The 7,667-nt window shown below is 56.0% G+C and overlaps 1 pseudogene; it reads left to right on the top strand.

The window, feature by feature from the left end:
* The first annotated feature begins 375 nt into the window (after positions 1-375).
* LOC113223305 lies at positions 376-7,241 on the top strand (annotated as a pseudogene).
* Positions 7,242-7,667: the final 426 nt, after the last annotated feature.

Raw genomic sequence — 7,667 nt, 5'->3', positions numbered from 1 at the left:
TTACATTTGTAGTTGTAGTGCTGCATATACATGGGTCCAGTTAGAAGGCTTTGATTCTTTCTAAAGGGAAAGGCATCTCTGAGGGATCGCTGAGCTGACATAGTCTCCTCAAACCATGCTGTCAGGTGGGCGACAAAGCAGGACAGGAGGGTGATTTCGTAGGAGAGTTGGGCCACGGGCCTGCGTGTTCTCTCTGTCCCCATAGTGCCGGAGTTCCTACGTGCTCCAGGCCCCAGGTTTCCATTGCACATAATTCTCCAGGGCTCATGGCAAGCTGCACCAGGGACGGGGGTGGGGATGCGGGGACCCTGCCCCCAGTGGACCAAGGACTCACTGCTGGACTCTAATCTGTCTAGGTATTTTTGTGACTTGCAGAAATACCTCCACCTTGCCTGGGCCTGGAGCCACAGGAGACCCTTCCGAAGGTGAGGAATGTTCTGGAACAATGCAAAGGAGCCAGCGTCCTGGGGTCTCTGTGCGGCATCCAGCAACGTGAGCTTGCAGGACCCCGAGGAGCCCTCCTTCTGCTTGGAAGCTGCTTGGAAGCTGAAGACGACTGGGAGGATCCAGAGGCCCTGATCTCACGGCTGCTGTTCCTGAACACCTCCGGATACAAGGCCAGCTTCCGTGGCCTGTACAACATGGCTGAGTGGCATGTTCTGCAGCTTTAGCGATGAGGAGGAGCTGACTGGGCGCCTGGCACAGGCCTGAGGGGCAGCCAAGAAAGCTGGCCTCCTCATGGCCCTGGCCAGGCTCTGCTTCCTCCTAGGGCGGCTGTGCTGCAGGAGGCTCAAGCTGTCCCAGGCCCGGATGTACTTTGAGGAAACACTGGGGACCCTGGACAGCAGCTTCGGGGACCTGTTCCAGGTGGTGGCTGTGTACGCCAACCTGACCAGCATTTACCAGAAGCAGAACCGGGAGAACTGTACACAGGTGGTTCCCAAAGCTATGGCCCTGCTCCTGGGGACGCCCAGCCACATTTGCAGCACCGAGGTGGACAGGGAGCTCCTACAGCTGGTGCTGCAGGGGGCGGTGGGTGGCCAGAGCCTGCAGGCCAAGGCCCGGGCCTGCTTCCTGCTGGCCAGGCACCATGTGCACCTCAAGCAGCCCGAGGTGGCCCTGTCCTTCCTAGAGCGGCTGCTGCTTTTGCACAGGGACTCAGGAGCTCCAGACGCTGCGTGGCTCTCAGACTGCTCCCTGCTCCTGGCTGACATCTACAGCTGCAAGTGCCTGCCCCACCTGGTGCTGAGCTGTGTCAAGGTGGCCTCATTGAGGACACAGGACTCGCTGGCCGGCTCGCTGAGGAGCGTGAACCTGGTGCTCCAGAATGCCCTCCAGCTCCACAGCGTCCCCACCCAGACTTCCCACTACCTCAGATGAGCGCTGGCCTCCCTAACCTCGGGCACAGGCCAGGCTCTGCGTGGCCTTCTCCACGCCAGCCTGGCCCAGCCGTACAGCCACCATGGCTACCACGGCCCGGCCATCACCTTCATGACGCAGGCAGTGGAAGCCAGTGCTGTTGCCGGAGTCTGTGCCATCGTGGACACCCTGGTGGCCCTGGCCTGGCTGCATGTGCTTCATGGGCAGAGCCTGGTGTCCTTGAACATCCTGCAGTCTGTCTAGGATGCAGTGGTGGCCAGCGAGCACCAGGAAGGTGTGATTGCCAACATGGTGGCCGTGGCTCTGAAGAGGACGGGCCAGACAAGGCAGGCAGCCGAGGGCTACTACTGTGCCCTATGGGTGGTTTGGGACCTGAGCCAGCGGAGGAACCAGGCAGTGGTGCTGGCCAACTTCGGGACCCTGTGCCTGCATGTAGGTGCCAGCAGGCTGGCCCAGCACTACCTTCTGGAGGCTGTGCGTCTGTTCTCGAGGCTTCCCTGTTTGGAGTGTGGCTGAGACTTCACCCACATACTCCTGCAGCTGGGTCACCTCTGCACCCGCCAGGTCCCAGCCCAGCAGTGCAAGGGCTGCTGTGAGTAGGCCCTTCTGGTGGCCGTGGAGATGGACCACTTGGAGAGTGAGTGCCCTAGTTCCTCCTGTGTGACTTCTGGGGCCACTCGAGTCAGGGCACACCTGGGGTTTGTGATTCGGAAACAAGTGGTGGTTTTTCCACCATCGAAAGTGCTGAGTCATGGCCAGCAGCAGATGTTGGCAAGCGCCCTGGAGACAGGCGGTTCCCATGCAGGGCCAGGCCCTCTGTGCCCTACTGGGGCAGCCAGCTCTTTCAGGTTTGCTCAGGGACCATCCTGCCTTGAGCACGGAAAGTCCTGCGTGCTGGGAATCCCTGGCCATAACCCTGGGATCAAGGCAGGCTCTGCTGAGCTGGGACTTAGGGCCCCTCCATGAGCCAGGCCCTGAACGCCAGTTCTTGTGCCTGTGTTATCTGCTTGGTATCTCGGCAGCCCTGCGCACCTGTCATCCCACTTCACAGAGGACACAGGGGCGGGTGATTGCCCAAAGCCACAGAGCAGTTCATGCAAAAGCAGCTCGTGCAGAGTATGCCAGGCCCCACCCACAAATGGAGCTTGTGGGGTCCTCGGGAAGCAGGTGCTGAGCGTGGGAACATGAGCTTCAGGCCAGAGAAGCCACAAAAGGGTGAGTGGCGTGATGGCGGGGCAGCACTTGGCCCCAGGTTAGGGAAGCCTCTTTAGTCTGGGACCAGAGGGTTGAGAGGATTTAGTCAAGTAATAGATGTGGATGAGGGACTGGTGGTGGGGGAGGGGCTGGCGGTGTAGCCTGTGTGAAGGCCCAGGGGTGAGCGAGTGGGAGTGAGTGAGCGGGGATGAGTGGGTTGTGAGCGGCAGTGAGTGAGTGGTGGTGAGTGAGCGGGAGTGTGAGCGGGGATGAGTGGGGGTGAGTGAGCGGGAGTGTGAGCAGGGATAAGTGGGGTGTGAGCGGGGGTGAGTGAGCAGGGCTCATACAGGGAAATGCAGAGTTGGGAGTGGGTGGGTTGAGTGCTGGATGGTGAGAAGCTCTTCTGGAGAGCTAAGCAGGGCCTGGGGCCTCAGTCTGTGGCTTGGCCTTTTCCCCAAGAGCACTGGGGAGCCATGGAGTGCTGTCGAACAGTCACTGCACACTGAGCAGTAAACGGACAGTAGGTGGGCAGGGCTGTCTGAAATCTAGGCCGCAGAGAATAGATGAGGAAGTTGAGTCCAGGGAAATGGCTGAGACAAGGGATACTGTTGAGTCCCCTCTGCCTTGCAGTGCTTTGTCATGGCACAGTGAGACCACTCAGAGGTGCCTGCTGTGGCCTGGACCAGAGCCCCAGGGGCTGTGGCCAAATCTGCCCATTTCCCAGCACAGGCCTGGCACCCACTCCTGGCCCTAGGAGGGATGAGATTTTGGAAAGGACCGTGTGAAGGGGCCCCGGTCCCACACATCTGCCCAAGGAGGGGTGGGGGTTCATACCCAGGCTTCTTCCCCAGGGGCATTCTCTGACTGGAAGGAGACCCTCCAGGAGCCCAGCGCCCCAGCCCCCACTGCAGCCTCCGGTGGCTCCTGGCACAATAGCCTGCGGCACCTCCTCCTACGAGGCCCTCCCCAGGGTGCTGGGGGATTCAGACTTGGAAATGCAGGCCAGGGAATAGAGATCATGCGTCCCTGTCTCCCCACCCTGCGCTGAACGGTCGAGGAGACCGAGGGTGGAGTTGATACCCCACATGCTTACTTGGGGTCATTTTTGAGTCACTTCCGGTAGTTCGTGTCCTTCTAGGAGTTTGGCTGTTGTGTCTAGATGGTCTGATTTGTTGGTGTACAATTGTTCGTAGTGTTTTCATGGAATCCTTTTATTTCTGTCAGGTCGGCAATAATGTTTCCTCTTTCATTTCTGATTTTAGAAACTTGGGTTTGTAATTGTGTATTTATTTTTATTAGAGATGGGGTCTCATCATGTTCCCCCAGGCTGGTCTTGAATGCTGGCCTCAGCAATCCTTCCACCTCGGCCTCACAAAGCGCTGGGATGACAGGCGTGAGCCATGGTGCTCAGTCTCTGATTTTAGTCGTTTGTGTCCCATCTTTCTTTCCTTGGTCAGTCTGGTGAAAGACTTGTCAATTTTGTTATTATTTTCAAAAAACCCACTTTTGGTTCTGTTGACTATCTCTTTTGTTTTTCCATTCTCTGTATTTTTACTTCCCATTTCCACTCTCACGTTTATTATTTTCTTATTTTCTTCCTTTTATTCACTTTGGGTTTAGTTCGTTTTCTAGTTTCTCAAGGTGGAAGGTTAGGTTTTCGATTTGAGATTTTTCTTCTTTCTTTGAATGTAGACATTTATATTTATAAATTTCCCTTTCAGCACTGCCTTAGCTGCATCTTGGAGTTTTTGATACGCTGTGCTATTTTTTTTTTTTATTTTTTATTTTTTAGGTTTTGCTCCATTGCCCAGGCTGGGGTGCAGTGGTGCAATCTTGGCTCACTGCAACTTCTACCCAGCTTCAAGCCATTCTCATGCCTCAGCTTCCCGAGTAGCTGGGATTACAGATGTGCACCACCACACCCGGCTAACTTTTGTATTTTTTTATAGAGACGAGGTTTCACCATTTTTCCCAGGCTGATCTCAAACTCCTGGACTCAAGCGATCCTCCTGCCTCGGCCTCCCACGATGCTGGGATGACAGACGTGAGCCACCGTGCTGGCCCGGACTGTGCATTTGTTTGCATTCTTCTCAAATTAGTTTTCAGTTTCCCTGATGGTCTCTTCTTTGAGTCACTGGTTGTTTAAGACTGTGTAATTTCCACATATTTTTGAATTTCCCACTTTCCTTCACTCTTGATTTCCAGTTTCATGCCAGTACCGCTGAAGAACACCTCTGCTTTGGTCTCAGTCCTTCTCCATTCACTGAGGCTCATTTTGTGGCCTGGCACATGGTCTGTCATTGGGAATGTCCCATGGGCACTCGAGAGGACTGTGCATTCAGCTGTCGTTGGGGGGCATGTGTGACAGATGTCCATTTGGCGTACCTGGTTTCCGGTGTTAATCTTCGGAATATTTCTGACACTAGAAAATCAGAAGCTTTCCACTGTTCCCAGCACCGTGGCTTTGGGAGAGGCCAGTGAACCTATGGTTTTGGAGCCTGGTTGCATGAGAGAAGCACGTGTGGGAACCCCATTCCCCCAACATGATGCCATGTGTGGCAGACATGACGCTTGGCTTTGCTCTCTCAGGGTTCCATCTGCGACAGAGGCTACTTGTGCCCCTGGCCTCATCAGCTCAGGCTGAAGGCGGCCCTGGTCCTCGCCAGAGGGACTTTGTGAAGCAGAAACAGATGGCCTGGTGCAGGGGCCAAGCCTGGCCAGGACCTCGGCCCTGGGAGTTGTAAAGAAGGCCGGCCTCTACCATGAGCATCTGCACCAACCTGTGCCCACGTCACAGTGTGCTTGGCGTCTGCCCTGGCACAGGTGCATGGCCTGTCTGCGCTCAGGCTCCCCGCCTATGGGGCCCAGGTTCACAGAGGTGTGAAAGAGACAAGCACAGCGCAGGGGCCTCCAAGCCCAGCCAGCCTCGCTTCGATGCTGGGAGGCTGACGTCTTCCATTTTGTCTTCTGCCCAGGCCAGCTGTGGGCCGTCCAGTGGCTGTGCTACTTCTACAGCGTCGTCATGCCCAGCGAGGCCCAGTGTGTCCTCTACCACGAGTTCCAGCTCTCCCTGGCCTGCAAGGTGACCGACAAGGTGCTGGAGGGGGCAGCTCCTGGAGACCATCAGTCAGCTCTACCTGTCCCTGGGCACTGAGCGGTGAGGGCTGGCTTTGCAGTGGTAGGGGTATGGAGGTGGCCAAGGGGGTTGGGGGGGCAGGGCAGGGAGGGGGGCACAGGGAAGCTGGCCCAGGGCCCATCAGCCCCTTTCCTTTGGATCATTTGGTTCCTTGGCATCAGATGCTTTGAGCTGGTGGGTCTGGGGTCGTCCCAGGGCTGCTGCTGGCTCGTGAGTCCCAGCTTGAGCCTCCCTTGTTGGGTCAAAGGTCATCTCTACCCCAGCAGAGGCAGTACGGGCACTCTGGGCTGTTCTTCCTACTGTGGTGGCTTTTGTCATCTGACCTCTGCCTGCCCCGAGTCTTCACTCCTGGCTTTCATCTGTCCCCTTAAGTGTGACCACAGCAGCCACCTGTGGCTTCTCTCCCACAGAAGACAGAGCCAATTGGGTCACCTGCTTTCCTGGGGCAGGGTTTCAAGGTCTCACGTCCCATATGTGGCCCACTCAGCTTCCCCCGAGCATCCTGACCTGGTGGGGTAACCATGGCCCTGGCCACCCCACCCACAGGGCCTGGTGACATTACTGCAGTCACAGCCCCTCGAGTGTCGGACTTATTGAGAGAGCAGGGAAGGAGCCAGATTCCATGGGGACCCGGGAGACTGGCTCCAGTCTTGGTCTCAGGTTCACAGAAGGAAAATGGGCCAGTGTGCTAGAGCCATGCTTCTCAAAGTGTAGTCACTGGACCAGCAGAGCAGCATCTATATCACCTAGGAGCTTGTGGCAAGTGGAAGTTCTGGGGCCTGCCCCAGGCCTGTGGAGCCGGAAGCTCTGGGGGCAGGGCCAGCAAGCTATACAGACAGGCCTCCGAGTGACTGTGATGCCTGCACACCTTGAGAACCGTCGGCCTAGATAGCCTGTGAACACTAACGGCTCCTGGGGCGTCTGGAGAAGACTCAGGCCATGTCTGGGAGGCAGGGGAGATGGACTAGCACACTCCTCCTGCCACAGGGCAGCATGATGCTCGATTCCCTCAGAAGGATGTCCTTCATCTTTTCCATGCCGTGTGTGTTCACCCTGGCCCTCCCAGCAGCCTGGGAAGGGCAGAACACTGCACATACAAGAGGGCCGTTCGCAGTCCCCACATTCCAGATTCATCTGTCACCAGACCCACGGGAGGAGGCAGACTGGTTCCAGGAGGATGAGAGCCCTTGTTCTGACACCTGTGTCTGATTCCAGGGCCTACAGATCCACTCTGGACTACACCAAACGAAGTCTGGGGATTTTCATTGACCTCCAGAAGAAAGAGGAGGCGCATGCCTGGCTGCAAGCAGGGAATATCTACTACATCCTGCGGCAGAGCGAGCTGGTGGACCTGTACATCCAGGTGAGTGGCAAGGGATGCAGGAGGGCCCCTGTGCTGTTCACTCTCTGTCCATCCATCCATCCATTCATCCTTCCATCATCTATTTACCTGTTCATCCTTCCATCCATCTATCCATCATCCATCCATCCATCCATCTGTCCTTTCATCCATCCATCATTCATCTATCCTTTTATCATCCATCTGTTCACCCATCTATCCATCCGTTCACCTGTCCATCTACCCATCCATTCATCCTTCCATCATCTATCTGTTTACCTATTCATCCTTCCATCCATCCATCCATTATCCATTCATCCATCCATCCATTCTTCCATCATCTTCCCATATATCTGTGGGTCCTTCCATCCATCCATCCAATCATCCATCCATTCGCCTGTTCATCTTTCCACCCATCCATCATCCATCCATCCATCATCCATCCCTCCATCCATACATCATCCGTCCATCCTTTTATCATCCATCCATTCACCTGTCCATCCATCCATTCACCTGTTCATCCATCCATCCTTCCATCTATCTTTCCATCATCCATCCAACTGTTCATCCTTCTATCCATCCATCATCCATCCATCCGTCCATCCGTCATTCATCTGG

This window comes from Piliocolobus tephrosceles, unplaced genomic scaffold (genome assembly GCF_002776525.5).
Source record: "Piliocolobus tephrosceles isolate RC106 unplaced genomic scaffold, ASM277652v3 unscaffolded_40781, whole genome shotgun sequence".
Classification (NCBI taxonomy): Eukaryota; Metazoa; Chordata; class Mammalia; order Primates; family Cercopithecidae; genus Piliocolobus; species Piliocolobus tephrosceles.
Note: the sequence above shows the minus strand (reverse complement) of the source record. Positions and strands in the feature narration are given on the sequence as shown.